This window comes from Apis laboriosa, unplaced genomic scaffold (assembly GCF_014066325.1).
Source record: "Apis laboriosa isolate Shangri-la unplaced genomic scaffold, ASM1406632v1 scaffold42_cov153, whole genome shotgun sequence".
Lineage (NCBI taxonomy): Eukaryota > Metazoa > Arthropoda > Insecta > Hymenoptera > Apidae > Apis > Apis laboriosa.
The window spans coordinates 240916-256948 of NW_025223257.1; the positions used below are offsets into that span (position 1 = coordinate 240916).

At 46.4% G+C, this 16033-nt stretch overlaps 1 protein-coding gene across 10 annotated transcripts in view; it reads left to right on the forward strand.

Moving 5' to 3' along the window:
* LOC122716132 (transcription factor Sox-2) overlaps positions 1 to 16033 on the forward strand; it is a 270718-nt gene that overhangs the window by 238218 nt on the left and 16467 nt on the right. The window lies entirely within an intron of this gene.

Consider the following 16033-nt stretch of genomic DNA (forward strand, 5'->3'; position numbering starts at 1 on the left):
GTCTCTTGATAAAATCTTTTTCCAACCGTTTTCTTCTGTCGATCTCCATTTGGAGGGGAAAAAAAACCCTCGAAAAAGGGGGGAGGGGGAGAGATTCCGAAACGATGCTCGACTCCTGTTTTCATCAATTTTCAGTCGGCAAAAAAAAAAAAAGAAAATATCATCGATGATTTAAAAAAAAGGTAAAAAAAAGAGAAAAAGAAAAAAAAGCAATATTTCACGACGCGATGAACACAACTACGATGGATCTACGAATCATCGAATCTTATCGATCGAACGAACCGAATCGAATCGAATCGAATCGAATCGAATAAATTTTCCAAAAATATGAAACGGATAAAACGGATCGATGCACGACGCGACTAACGATTGGACAAACGATAAAGACGCGTTTCCTTAAACTATAATCAAGAGGCGGAATTCACGCAGGCAGGCAGGCACAAAGGGCTGCACCGTAAAATCGTCAATTTTTATCCGTAATTCAACGAGGCAGGCGCCCATTGCTCCGACGTTGTGAGAAAAACGGGTACACTAACGCTTATTCGCCAGGAACGCCCTGCTTGTGTAGCCAAACGAGTCCGTATAGTTGGTGCAACGAGCCTCCATTGAAACTGCAACGTCATCCAACCGTCGAAGAGTGCAAAGAATTTTCACGGAATTGCACGCTGCTTTAAAAGCTCGTTACAATCGGCGATTCCTCGAACTTCATCCGTTGACTTGGCGGAATCGAGAGAGACGACGATTTCCATTGAGTTTTTCGTGAGGGGGGCGGGGACGAGCGAAGGGGTGAAATTTGAGAGCCGCCCATAGTGTCAACTGTCCAAAGGGATCAAAAGGGAGAAATCAATACGACGGAGGATTTCGAGATTTTTTTCCCGAGAGAGATATTCTTCAGGAATATTATCAACGCGTATCGACCATTCGTTATACACGAAGCGACAACGTTCGCGTCGAAACGAGGGTTTCGTGTTGCAGTGCAAATAAATATTCGAGAACTACCTGTCGCAGGTGGCAAAATCGTATATACACGACGTTTTCTACGACGAGAACGTTACCCTCTTCAAAGATGGAACCATCTTATCCCGTAAGCCTTTTCGGTACTACAGGTGGTAGCTAAGCCGATTAGACGCAGCGCCAGGGAACAATTTGTTGTTGACGAAACTTAACCCTTGTTTCGCGCCGGATTTCCTCCCTTTTCCCTAACGTCTTAGCGCCCGACCGATTGATAAACCCGACGACATTTGTGGATCGCATTACTTGGATCGTTCCTCGGATTATCAATTGTTTCGGTTGGAAATTTTAATATAATATCGATCGAGAGAGAGAGAGAGAGAGAGAGAGAATTTTAACGATACTCTTAATGCCCGCGGTTAAAAAGCTAGCTTTTCTAGCTCCGTCCAAATCTTCTATATATTTCATCCAGTCATAGCAACAAGACACTCTGAAATAGGTTAACGATTAAACGGTTTAAACGAGTAACCGCAGGATTTCACGTTCTTAAGAGGCGGTCAACAGGTTGTTCCTCGATCGGCCGACTTCCGGCGAGTGTTCTGGAGGGAAAGAGGGGGAACGAGAGGAACGACGCCTCTCAATTGCGAACGATTTAAAGCCGCCATTGGCCCCGACCTCCGTTCTTCCACGAATGAAAACTTTCTCCATCTTCTTCTCTTCCTTTCTCCCCTTCTTCTTCTCCTCCTCCTCCTCTTCCTCCTCTTCCTCTTCTTCTTCTTCTTCTTCTTCATCCTCCTCCTCCTTCTTCTTCTTGCAACTCGAACGAGAAGAGTATTCTCGCGGCGGAACTTCTTCGTCTATCCTTCGAGTTCTGCTCGGTTTCCTTGCTTCCGCGTGCGAGCTGCGGTTCGACGAGCAATTACGTTCTACGAGGAGTGTTCGCCTCGAAATTCTCACGAGAGAAGCGGCCGAAGTCGTTGGCGATGCGGTGGCAAACGGCTCGAGAAAATTGCGTGGCAAGTTTTCGAGCGACGTCTTCGAGGAATTTCTTCTTCTTTTTTTTCTTCCTCTTCCTCTTCTTCTTATTCTTCTTCTTAACGCTTAATACGCGCGTCACACCGCAAATCTTCTTCGCAACAGTGTGCTCGAAAAATATCTCGTTCGAAATGTATATATAATATATAAGCGATGTCGATTCGAAAAAATTCTTCGACAAGAAGAACCGTCGATAAGAGGGAACGATCGAGGACGAAGTTTCGACGCGATTGCGACATCCACGAAACGCGTCCGAATAAAACGAAGGCTCGAAAGGGAAGGGAAAGGAGACGTCGAAGATCGATGTATCTATCTATAATCACGCCGGCCGAAGGTCGCGGATGGAGGAAGAAAAAAAGGAAGGAGGGAAGAAACGGTAGAGGCGTCTAATCTGTCGGCAGTGATCAGGATCCAGTATCGATGATGAAGTCTCCGGCCTCTTTGAAGTCCGCCGTGGTTCGCAACGGGGGAGCTCGAAGCCGCCTCGAATCCCTCGATTCCTCCTCGATCCTGATCCTGCAGCGCCGCCAGGACCGCTCGCTGTCTGTCCGTCTGTCTTAATGCGCCCGTCAGAAATTAAGGCGAGGGAACGGATCGATCGGAATGCTAATGACATCGATACTTGTCCATAATATCTCTTGGCGAAAAGAAAGAGAAAAAGAAAAGAAAAAGGAAAAGAAAAATAAAATAAAACGAATCCTGGTATATTTCGGAACGAGTGACGCCTGCGATTCGAGCGATTCGTCATCTATCCAAAAATATACCGAGCGAAATTTGAGTCGAATTCGTCGAGCTATATAATACCGTCCAACTATGGAATCGTGGAGAAGAGCATTTTAAAGCGAAGTAAAAATTTCGATCTGAATTTTTTCCCCTTCTTCTCTTAATGATTCGAACCACGAATCGAACCATTTCCATTTCTCTCTCTACGTTCCATACACGGACGAGCTTCCTCCCTTCTTTCCCTCCAACGTTCCTGAAGCGAAGCGAAGCTGGTCTCGCGACACCGGTGAGTTAACTTGCACGAATCGACGACCGATCGGGGGTATCTTTTACGAGGGAGGTGGGGTGCTGCTCGTTGGTTGCTGGCTCGTTCACGGAAGGTCGAGGGGAAAAAAAAAAAAAAAAAAAAAGAAAAAAAAAGGCAGTGGGTGATCGATTGGGGCAATCCAGCCTGTTGTGAAACGTGGAAACGTTACGAGTTCCTTCTTTCGTCTCGCGTCCACCCTCCACCGGTGCACAGCAGTATTCCTCCGAGTGTCCCTGGTAGTCCCGCGGTGCCTCTTCGTTCTTGCCCTCTTCTTCCTCTCCCTCCCTTCCATCTCTCCTCTCGCCCCCACCCCAAAGGGCTGTATTGCAAGGATACTACGACCCATAACGTGGCCAGGCCGTAGCCTAGACAAAGCTGCCGACCATAAAAGTGTCCACCCTGATGCTCGATGCCTGGTTTATGGCCACCGTGGCAGGAACACCCGGGGGAACGAGCAGGTAATCGGCAAAGACTGGTTGGTTCCTCCGCTTCGCCCGGACATTCCCCATCCTGCTCGCGCCGCTTCGCACCGCTAATCCTTCTTCCCTCTTCATCACGTTCCGCGTCTACTCTCGCGTCGCTTTTACGCCGTCTTCTTCGTAGCCTCGAAGCGTGACGACAGGACAGGCCACGCCTACGAGCCCTCGGCCCTGACTAATTGCCGTTAATCCTACGCGATCAATTGTCCTTCCGTCGCCACTTTTGTGCCTGAATCGTGCCGCGCGATTCTACCAACCGATATACCCTCGTGATCATCATGAGCGCAAATCTTCTCCGCGCCGATACATGCCCGATAGTGTTTCTTTTTTATTTTTTTTCGCATCGCCTCGTTCGAAACGAGATTTCGAAATTTATATCGGAATAATAAGCATAATAATAATCGTGGCTACGACGATTTCGAATAAATTCTTCTTCTTCTTCTTCGAGAATAATTTATTCCCTCTTGTTTTCGAAGAATGGGAGAGAAGGAAAAACAAAGGATAGAGGAGAAATGGAAAATTTCGTTCGATTCGTAGCAGGAAACGGACAGGGAGGATGTTGTTATGCAAATAAGGAGCAGAGGCTAAGATTAGGGGAAGAACAACGGGAAGAGTCTGGTGGGAAACGTTTAGTCGTCGATTAGTCGCGTAGTCGTTGTCTAAACTTTCCAAAACTTTGGCTGGACCGTCTCTACAGGGGTGGCGAAAATTTGCCTGAAATGAATATCAGTGACGATGAGATAAGGGGGGGGGTGGGAAAGGGATCATCGTAAAGAAAATAAGGATGCCCGGTTTCGTCCAAGACATCCGACTCTCTTTGTCCAACGGGGCATGGGGAGACGATTGGAACTCGATGGGCGTGCTGTCTTCGAAACCGCAGCGATGCATTGGCCGACCATGAAAGCTTGGAAAGACAATGGACAGGGTTAACGAGAGGATGAGATTGTTTTGGTCTGGAGAGTGGTAGAAACGAGGGGGACGAGATCCACCCCCGCGCGGCACATAAATTTTCCATAAACTTTCCTCTCCACTTTCCCCGCTTTCTTGCGCGCCAGAGTTGCCTGCAACCCGAGCATCGAGAAATTTACGACCGCGCATCATTTGCATTTCCGCGAATCTCGCGTTCGAGATCTGAACGCTCGAGAATTCCATTGGGTGGCTTTTCGATCGAGCCGTTGCCGAACTCGAAATGGAATTACAATTCGGCGGATATCGGCTTAAATCACTGCCCATTATCGCACCGATCTCTTCGAGATAATCACTTAGTTCGACATAATTCTCTCGCGTTGCAAGATTGAAGTGAAATTTTTAAGTCGCGATTAATTATCGAGTTGTTTTGTAATTCGCGAAAGAGAAACGAGATCAGAGAGGAAATAATCGCGAACGACGTCGATACGAAATAATAGTCCGCCAACACTGGTCCTCGTATCTCGTATCTGAAACTGACGTAAACTTTTCCTATTCTCCTATTCATCCCGGTACAACCCCGATACTCTACAATTTCTCTAGAATATTCGCTCGCATGGTCAAATTTTCTATCAAAATTTCCGACATTCCTGCAGCAACAACTGGCAACAATTTTCGATCGCGTCGTTCCATCCCCCCCTGTATATAAAAACATTTAAAATATATATGTATATATACACACACACACACATATATATATATATAGTCGCTCGCGGCCAAACTCCATCCCCTGACAAATTTCTGACGGTCGAAACGACGCGGTCTCTCGGAAAATTCCATCGATGAAAATCGAAATTCCGGTCCGCCCAAGTCGGCCGAATATATCGGGTCCAACCAACTATCCAGAGGCCTGGCGGTGGCCAACTTCCGGCGATCGATATTCCGAGTGGCGAATGCACGTCGAGGGACACAGAGAGGACACAGAGAGGGGCACAGAGAGGAGTCAGGAGGAAGACAGAGAAAGTGAGAGGAGGGTGGGAGGAGAGGGGAGTGGGGGGAGTAGCACGTAATTTTACGCGGTCCATTGTATCGGGACGAATCAGATAGAGGCTACGCTGGACGAGAACAATCGAGCGGGAACGGAAAGTGTCCTCATCTGGCTCCTCGGTTCCTCTCTCTGAAAGCCGAGAACACCGTGTTCGTGGACCGGCTCCCATCCGGTATCGCTCTCTCGGACGACGACGACGACGACGACGACGACGAGGACGAGGACGAGGACGAGGACGAGGACGAGGTGGACGCGCGTTATCTGCCCCGTGAAATCGGCCAGATCGGGTTGGATGGACATCGACAAAGTTTTACGCCCCGTCCCTCCCCGTATCCGACGAATGCCGATTTACAGGCATCGCCGACCAGTTATCGCGTACCGTAGCCTCGTTATCGAGTACGTTTTCACGCTTGTCGCTCGATTCTTCCGCGCTCGTAACTTGCATCGTCGTAAAAATCACGCGCGTCGCTAGAACCGTGAAAAAAACGATTTCACCCCTTTCCGTTTTGCTCTTTTAGCGGCGAGCATTGTTGGATCACCGCCCACCCTTTGTGGATATTCTTCATCATACGTCATCGTTTTGTTACGCTTTACGGTTTTTTTTCTCGTTTTTACGTTTTCCCCTCTTTTTCTCCCCCTTCTCGTTTACTCGATCGCATCTTTTTAAAATTGAATAAGTTATTAGACGATGCAACGTCTAGAGATTTCCGTTTTCTTTTCTTTTTTTATTCACACAGTAAACGAATTGAAAATTCGTTGCTTTTTTTTTTTTAAACGCGTAAAATTTTTCACGAGGATATGAATGTTGATTTTTGCAAAATAAAAAAAGAAAAGGTTTAGACATCCTTCTCCCGATTACGTGTATATATTTATATATATTTTTATTTCGATTCGATTGTTATATCGTAAGGCACGTAATTCAAAGCATCGCAGAGGAAATACGAAATATTTCTATCGTGCGCGATCTCTGTTTGCGCAAACATTCCGGTGTGCTGGTCGAACAAGCAAGCTCCGGAAACGCGATAATAATTCCCGCGTTCAAGAGCAGCTGTTCGCTGATCGAAATCGCTGGAAAACCGTAGCTATCGGAACCTATTTGGGACATCAATCACGCGAAATGAGTTCTGGTAACAAGTCTGTTTCAACTATATATTTCTCTTTCATCCCATCCCCTGAACTATTCTTCTTCGCGCTATACGAATATACGCGAGTTTCATTCGTATAGAAATAATATAGAGGCTGTTTGCGTCGATCGCAAGTATCGGGGAGAAGAAGAGAAAAAAAAAAAAAAGAAAAAGAGAAAAGAAAACAAAATAAAAATGATTCGCGCAACTTTGAAAGCCGCGGTTAGTTACTCGACACTGCTGACGTTGCCAATTCTTCTTTTTTTTTTTCGCGACAACGGCAAGTTTATTATTGCAGAAACATTTGGTTGGCCGCCGAAAGACGAGAAATTTTCCAGAATGCAAAGCGTCGTACATTGTAGCGTCTGGTAACGCCGTGCAACACGAGGTTGCAGAACACAACTACGACGGTGCACGTGTAGTCGCGCGTAGATTTGTGCACGTGCGATGGTCGCGCGACGCGAACGGTGACATTTCGCGAAACGACAGCTTCTTGGAACCTATTCGTAAGGGGATACCCGCAAGCCGACCGCCGAGAAATTTGCTCTACGTTCCTCGCTGTTGGCTGATTCGATGTAGGAATTTGCTTTGGTTACGACACGAGCTACCTCGTAATTTTTTGCATCCATCGATAATTATATTATATTATATCGTCGTGTGAAGATAAAGAATTTTGTTTGAAATTTATTCGATTCGACGAGCTTAATTTTTATCGATATAATTTATCGATAAATAACAGAAAACGGGAGGAATAATTCTCGAGAATCGATTTTACGAATAATTCTTTTCTCTCTCTCTCTCTCTCTCTTTTTCTTCTTATTTTTATGGAAAGAAAGTTCGTGAGAAGAAGCTCGATGTACGTGAATGGAACAGATGTGGCGGAACACTCGCAACTATTCGAGTAATTTTCCAATGTTCTTAAGAGGACGCTAACTTTTAAAAGAGTTTACCTCGAAGAGAATAGAATTTGGAAAATATAAAGCTGTAGAGATTGTTGCGCGTTACGAGGGGTTGACACGCGACTCAACGTTTTTTTCATTATCTTCGAGGGGATGGAAAGCAGGATGGTCTGCGAACCACCTGGGACGACATTTTGGCACATGCGACTGGTATGCGAAACAGATGCTTCCAATACCCGGATACGAGTTCGATTTTCATGCTTGCGTTCGAGAGCTTTCACGTTCGACAAAATATTTAAAATGCGGAAACGCGTACGCTCGTTCGCTGCGAGGAAGAGAATTTGGAGAGGAGAAACGAAAACGAAAACGTGTCTATCGGGCGGCGCAAGAATTGGATCGGTTTCCATCGAATTTCGTCGCTTTCTCCAGCCGCAGCACGCGATATTCCACAGAGACACGCATGGTGGACTAACACAGGTCTCCGGCTCCGAGAAATCGTAACTTGGCGTGTTTATCACCGGCAGGCCGTGCACGGTCGGCGGCGTTAGCACGAGGAACGACTTCTTGCGTGGGGCGTTAAAATCATATGAGACTTTTTTAAAAGCCCGCGGCCACAGGGACCTCCCGTCCTGTTTGTCCCCACCGTTCGCTATTCTTTCTTAACCACCACCATCACCACCACCCACGTCATCGGAAATTTCGTAGAAAATTTCTGTCTTCCAGTATAATCTACCTTGCCGTGTAATGATTGAAGTAATTGTGCTCGATCGATTCGAAAAAAACGTGACGATCCAATTCAATTCGCTGTTTCAAAATTTTATATATATATATATATATAGAAGAAATTGGAGTGAAAGGAAGTGGCGATTAAAGTTGGAGGAGGAAAAGTTCCAGGAAATTTGGAGGGAAGGCCAAGGACGGGCTAAGAGAGAACCAAGGATTCTCCTCCTCCGGTCTCGTCCTTCTCCGTTCGTATCCCGAAGGAGGGCCAAGAGTTCGCGGTGGGGCCGTTCATCAGCGGCAACTTGTCACGCCGCTGGGCATCGGACATAAATTCCACTCCGTAATGTGACAGGTCCTCGCTCCTACCCCCGAGAAAACCATCCTACGGCACTGCGCTACTATCCACCGGGTGTCCTGGAATTTTTTCCTCGGGCTATCCACACCGACGTTCGGAATTCCTAATTCGACGTCGAAATCTTTCGATTAAGGGATTAACCCGTTTATATATCGCCATTAATTTCGTTATTCCGTGAACAAATTCCATTAATAATATCTCCAACCGATTCCAAAATATACACAGTAAAATTTTCTTCTAAATTTTCGGTCAGTTTTAAATATATCGGATCGCTTTTTCCTTTTTTTCTTTTTTCCTTTTTGGAGAAATTTTCACGAGAGTTAGGAGAATTCGAGAACGAAATCCTGTTGGGGATAAGCAAGATGGTTTGGTCGATGGGATCCGCAGCGTCGACTTTGAATCGATAACGATACCTTGCGGCCGGATAATGTCGTCGATGGAGTTTCCACTGGGAAAGATGGATCGGAGTGGGTGGTTCGTCGCGACGCTTCCTCCTTTCCGCCGGAACCCGATAGCGATCGGATAAGCCAGCGCAGCGTCCAGCGTAGCGCCTTCCATCTCGATATAAATCAGTCGCGAACAGAAAAGCACGCGGAGCTGATGAAACATTGCGCGGGAATTCTTCTTTTCCTCGTTGTCGACACTTCTTTACACGGCCCGATGATCGATGCTCAAATAATGATTATTTCCACGAGGAAGATTTGTATTTCTCCCGGGCTAAAAAAAAAAAAAAACTCACTCCTCCTCCTCCTTCTTTTCCTCTTCTTCTTCTTCTTCTTCTTCTACGAATATTGTTCTCTCCTCTTTTTCCAAAGTTGGGATATCTCTTCGATTTGTTTTTTTTTTTTTTTTTTATAAGTATCGTAAAATATTTTGAAATATTAGTAAAAATGCTCGTAAACGGCGTTGAAATTGACGGCGTTAAAGAAAGGCAAATTACACGGGATGCGATTATTTCTATTTCAACGAAGATTTTTCTATTTCTCTGATTGAAAAATCAAAATCGTTGCTTCTCCCTTCCCTCTCTCCACGAATATTTTTTTCCATTTCTATTTCTCGATTCTTCGAATTTGGATTCGTAAAATATTGGTGAAATATTTTGAAAATGGGGAGGGGGGAATTCAGGCTCAGCGATGAATTATTACATCGTCGAATGAAGAATGAACGATGCCGTTGAAATCGCCGTTAAAAAAAAGAAAAAGAAAAAGAAAAAGAAACGATGAAATTTACGCAGAAGGGTGAGATTCACGTAGGTAGAGCGATACGAAATGTATCCAGAAATCGCGGACACGTGGACGGGAAGGAAGAGGTTGGAGGGAGGGAGCGGTGGTGCATAGAACTCCGGTAGCTCTGGTACCAGGTCGCAAAAGCGACTTAATGTCCCCATTTGTCCTCCGCCTCTCCGGAGGCGATTCATCCTCACCCTTTGTCCGTCCGCAGGACATGGCGTCCCATATAAGCGACACACCGTATCACCTCCACCCATTCCACGCCCGCCCTTTCATCCCGAAAACTCGGTAACTCGGAAGAAATTAACCGGACTGGACGCGCCGTGCTTCTTTTTCGCGACCGTCCGATTTATTTTCTCTCTCTCTCTCTCTCTTCGTTAACGCCGCCTCTCGTTCGAAACTACACAGGAAACAGTCCCGATATATTCAATGAATATATTTGAAAAATAGCTTGGGACGTTTATCTAAAAATAAAACGCGCCAATGTATACAGGCTTTGTCCTCTCTCTGAATTATTTAACGACGTTTTCAACAAACGTTTTTTTCTTTTCTTTTTTTCTTCTTTTTTTTTTTTTTTTTTTTTTTTTCTTTCTTTTTTTGATCCGTCTCAAAATGGATGGAATTTCGCGAAACGTCACGAGAGAGGCGACTCGCCAACGCTCGGTTATTTATCGCCGGTCCTTTTTCTCCTTTATTCGAATTTTCAATTCAAATTATGAACGGGCAATCCGTTAAATAGGCTAAAAGATACGGGGGAATTTCAATGGTGTCGTAATTACATTATTTGTTTACCGGTTGAGCGGCACCTGTCGCCATAATGGCCGCCGTGGACGTGTCTATTATGCGACTAGATACGCGTACATTAAGTCGCACCGCGTGGCGAACACGCGAATCGCTCATCAGAAGGATTAGGTCACTAATCTGGCGTTAAGACCCGACACTCATTAGCTCGAGAGACAAATCATTAAGTGTTGGGCATGGATCGAGAGCCCGTTAGGCGTTAGGCCAACCTGTCGACAGTTGATAATCGCCTTTAGGCTAATTCCCTTAATAACTTTATCGTCCTTTCGACCCCCCTGATAGACCCCCCGATTACTTCTGCCGCATCGCGAGTCCATTGAAAACTGCGCGACCACCATTTCTTTTCTCTCTTTCCTCTTCTCAATTAATTCGATCGACTTTTCGATCAATTTTTTCAAAAAAAAAAAAAAAAAGAAAGGAAAAGAAAAGAACGCGTGTATCGATTTTCCTCTTCGTTGGGAAGAACTCGATTTCGTTTCGACGAAACGTCGGAATCGTAAGAGAAAGAGGTAGAGGGATTGGAAAGGGGGACGTTGGAAGCGTGGCGCGGGCGCAACGAAAGCGGGGTTGAAACGAAAGTGAACGATACGTATTAATCTCCCGCGTTACAATGTGGCGAGGGCTCCGATCTCGGCGTAGTCGTCTCATTCTTCAGCTAGCTCCTCATCGCTCTCCGGACCGAGCCGTGACCAATCCGGAATAAATATTGGCGATTATTAACGCGGCACGCCACGCGGAGAACAGCCCAAGGAGATGGACCAAGAGATGACCTACGCGGCTCCGGTGAGATGCTTGAGACGTTAAGTGGGCCCATTAGCCACGTTCCTAGGTGGACCGTGGCTCGATGATGGCATTCCTTCGTGGCCTCACGAATCCCTTCTGCCACCACCCGATAGATTTCTCTCACGTTGCTACGCGTACCTGCCTCGAGGAATCCTCCGTCGACATTGTATTTTATACGAGATCGTCACGAATTAATTCCTCGAATCTAAATACACGAGTCCGCGTTTCTCTTTTCTTTCTTTCAAATCTTTCCAATTTTCGAATCGACTCGAAGAAGATCGCGATTTCTCTCTCTCTCTCTCTGTTTCTCTGGAAGAATACTCGCAGAGATGGGCAATTGAAACGAAAGAATCGTTTACACTCGCGAGATCGTCACGAATCTAAATACACGAGTCCGCGTTTCTTTTTTTTTTTCTTTCAAATCTTTCCAATTTTCGAATCGACTCGAACTCGTAAAAGATCGCGATTTTTCTCTCTCTCTCTCTCTCTCTTTCTCTGGAAAAATACCAGCAGAGATGGGCAATTGGAACGAAAGAATCGTTCGCAACCTCTTTAATACATTTTAATTACTCTCCACACGAATTTATACTTGTGAGATCGTCACGAATCTAAATACACGAATCTAAATCCGCGTTTCTCTTTCAAATCTTTCCAATTTTGGAATCGACTCGAACTCGTAGAAGATCGTGATTTCTCTCTCTCTCTCTCTGGAAAAATACCAGCAGAGATGGACGAAGAATTGGAACGAAAGGATGGTTCGTTGGCAACCCCTTTATCGCGTAGACGTCGTTGGAGGATTAATTGCCTCGGCCGTAGCCGCTAATCACGGCGTGTTCGTATCGAACAGCACGGGGGAATGCGTCCGCATAGACAAACCCTATTCACCCGTACGATCGATCATTCATAAATCTCGTCAGCCAGGAGGGTGTCAAAGGGATAAAGTCGTCATCGTGGATCAACCGACGGAGAGAGAGAGGAATTCGCTGACTCGGCCCAGAGGTCACCACCGTGCCTCGCCAAGGTGACATCTTCATCGTCTCCCTCCTCCTCCCCCTCCTCGTGACCCGACTCGAAAAGGACCAAAGTCTTCCCCCTCGTCTCTCGCCTCTTCGTGGTAGGATGACTCTGCCGACACACGTCTTTGGCCGCAGTTTCGATGCCAGTTACGCCGTCTTCCAAACGATCCTTTGTCGGCCGATCACGAGACACCTGGACTCCGGTTATCTTCTTCTTCTTCTTCTTCTTCCTCCTCTTCCTCCTCTTCCTCCTCCTCCTCCTCCTGCTCTTCTGATTTGAGGTCATCGAAAGGGTATCCTCGATCTCGTCTCGAGAAAAAACCACGGGCCAGTTAACACCGCAGTGTCATTCTTTGCCCGTTGTGTTTGACCGATACTTTAGCCCCAGTTAACACCGTGTTCGGCGCCTGTGATCCGCTCGAAACCAGTTCTTATCGATTCCTCTCCGATTTTTCCGGTCACCCGATACTTTGGAAAGTGGAGAAAGGCGGTGTTTAAATTTGCTTAACCCGTTTCGAAAACGTATATCCTCGATCGGAAATAGAAATGTTTAACCAGTTTATCGCTACGAGAAGTACATCAAGTACATATGTATAAATATATATTCCCGACAACGATTAACGTGCAGTTAGAAAATCTAGGCAGGAGCCCAAAGAGAGGCTGTAAATCATTTTGGAACGCGTTCGGAAACCACGTTTCCCTTCCCCCCGTGGACGTGCAGCACGTGCAGCCGTGCGACGGTACACTTATTTTCGAGCTTCTTCGGAAGATTAAATTTACACATAGTAACGGCGTGAAACAATACAGGGACCCGTTTGCACTCTCCTGCAAATATTTGAGCGTCGGTGTTTGCCTTCTATTCGCGGTGGCCAAGGGCTCCATGTGTACACCGATTCCCCTCGCACACTCTTCCTGATCGATGTTTACCCCGGCCACTTCGCTTTAATTGCTCGCGAATCGCGCCGTAATGACTGTCGAATGAAACCGGTCGAATGCGCCCGGGATGCAGTTTTCCTATTCCCTATATCCCTCGTCGCGAGTGTCCCAAATTATTATATTTGTTATAATCCATCCCTATGCTTTGCCCAAAAGCGCCACGTGGCGGTTGGAAAGCAAGGATATCAGGAGAGAGGAGGTGATTTTTACGAGCGTTCGTTCCGAAAAAACGAGCTCGTTGACGGAAAATGTGAACAGAGAGAGAGAGAAAAGGAAAGATCTTTGTCGCGTTTATTTAAGAGGAAACAAGAGGAATATATAAATACGAATAGGTAGCGTGTATCGATGAACATCTATCTATCTCGAGAAGAGAAACGGAGGAATATCGGGGAGTACGGTCGCGCGATCGTGTAGATTTAACGCGGTTGATCTCCTCGACGCGACAAATTAGAGGGTAATAAAATGAATTTGAAGGGAGAGGAGAATGGGGCGAGGAAACACGAGGGGCGGGTTATAACGAGAGACGATCGACGACTAGTGGCTAGATGCGGTAAAAAGTATCGGGAGCGGGAGCCGGTAGGATTAGCAGAAAATAGAGGAGAAATGATGGATCGATGGCGATAAAAACGCGGCGGCGAGTAACGTGGCCAGTTATTAATGTAGCTGGACGATGTGACGGCCGATCGAGAATCGACCGGAGGTCTGGCAACGGGGAAAACGGAGTAAAAACGTGGTGACTGGACGTAGGATGGGCTAGGTTTGGAGATGAGGTCGCTAGCCGGAAGTCCCGTCGCACCGGAATTCATAAAAACTAGCAGCGCGGACCATCGTTCCGCGGACCTTCCTTTCTCGACCAGCTCGTCGGGTTGAAAAGCCAGAGCGTACAAGCCACAAAACGTGGAAATTCCTCTCCTCTCCTCTCCTCGTTTCCCAGGAAAACGAAATTAATCGAGAGAGAAAGAGAGAGAGCAAATTTTTACTCGACTTCGTTAGAAATCGTCGTGAACTCCTGCCTTTCTTAGGGGGAAATTTCGAAATATTTTTTTTCTTGAAGCATTTCCTTTTTCGTTCTTTGAATATCGATTGAATATCGTGTATGGATAGGTTCGTGGAAGAGAAGTATGAAATTTTGAAAACGATCGACGTTGATATTCTTATTCGGCGGTAAACCAGGGTGCCCTCCTCGTGTTTTTTTTTTTTTTTTTTTTTTTTCGTTGACGAGGGGGGGATGTAAATTTCGCGATCGATCGGTCGCGTCGTCTCGTCAGGGTCAGAAACGCGAGCTCGAACGCCGACCGGCAGGGTAGTAAATAAAAGTCCAGAGTTAATTTTTTTCGAACAATGGACCGAGCTGTTGTGGTCGCCGGAGGAGGGTAGACACCCCCGCGTTTTTTACATCGGTCAGTCCCACCCAACTGGACGCAATCCCGTGTCGCCGTATAAATCGAAAGCTAATGGGATTCATGGCCCGGTCGGTTGTCCGCCAAAAAAGTCCTGTCCCCGAAAAACGAATCCATTTCTCCTCCCCACCCCCGTAAAATATCGGACGATATTTTAATCGATCTTACGCGATGATTTTAAAACAATCGTCCGTCGTCGAGACGTTTTATAAATCTTGCCATCTCTTAATTTTTCTAAAAATTGAAAGACATTCGATGAAAAAAAAAAATTGGTGAATAATTTGCCAACTTTCGATCCTCCAAGGATGAACGATCGCGAGATATTTTAGAAAAGGGGGCATCTGTAGCGACGAGTGTGACCTGAAGCGAATCGGGGAAAATCGTGGAGAAGAAGGCGAAGGGGAACGAAGTGATTTTCGGCCGGCTCTAATTAACGGAGCCGCGAATCAAAGACGAGGAAAAACGAATAAGATCGCGAACGGGTTAAGCCGAAAACTGTGCGGTAGACGTCATCAAGATGCAGCGTTGCCAAGGATCCCGTAATTAGGGGAAGCTGATTTTTCATTTGTCGGGTATCATTGAGGTTCTGCTCATTAGCCGTCGGCGTCGACAGCGTCGGCGTCTACGGGTGCGCGCCGCTCCGTACCAGCTGAGCATCCGTAGTAGCTGAAGGATGCCTCTGGTTGGTTAGCCTGGCCCCAGTCTGGTTGGTCTTTGGGCTGGCTGATAAAGGCGCATCCTCCTCTCTTCTGCTCTCCTTTTCTCTCCCATCTCCTCAGACTCCTCTTGCTCCGCCGTCTCGTCTCTCGCCTTTATTTACTCCCTTTTTTTTTTTCCCTTCTGCCTCCCTTTTTTCTCCCCCGCTCCTCTCTCCTCCTCTTCCCTGTTCTACTTTCTTTCGTCTTTCCCGTCGCTTCGCCCCCGATCTTCGAGGATCGATACATTTTTCGAACCGGAAGCGCGTTCGTTACGGAAATTTTCCAACTTTCTTTTATCGAACTTGTGTAAACCGTTCGATGGATCGATGAGTGGCATCGCAGAAATAACATTAAACGTCTCTCAATCTCTCTCGAATCTCTCTCTCTCTGTACCGAGAAGAACGACGTGTTACGAGAGATATTAACGAAGAGAGATCGTTATTCCCTGTCACGCCTGTCATCTTTCTCCAAAGTCGAGAATCGAATTGCTGAAATTCGACGGAGAACGTCGATCCTCGATCAAGCACCCTATATGTATATATCCTCTCTCTTTCCCCCATCGAAGCAAAAGAAACAATACTCGTTAAGAGAATTTAACACCACGATCTTCTAGACGGTCT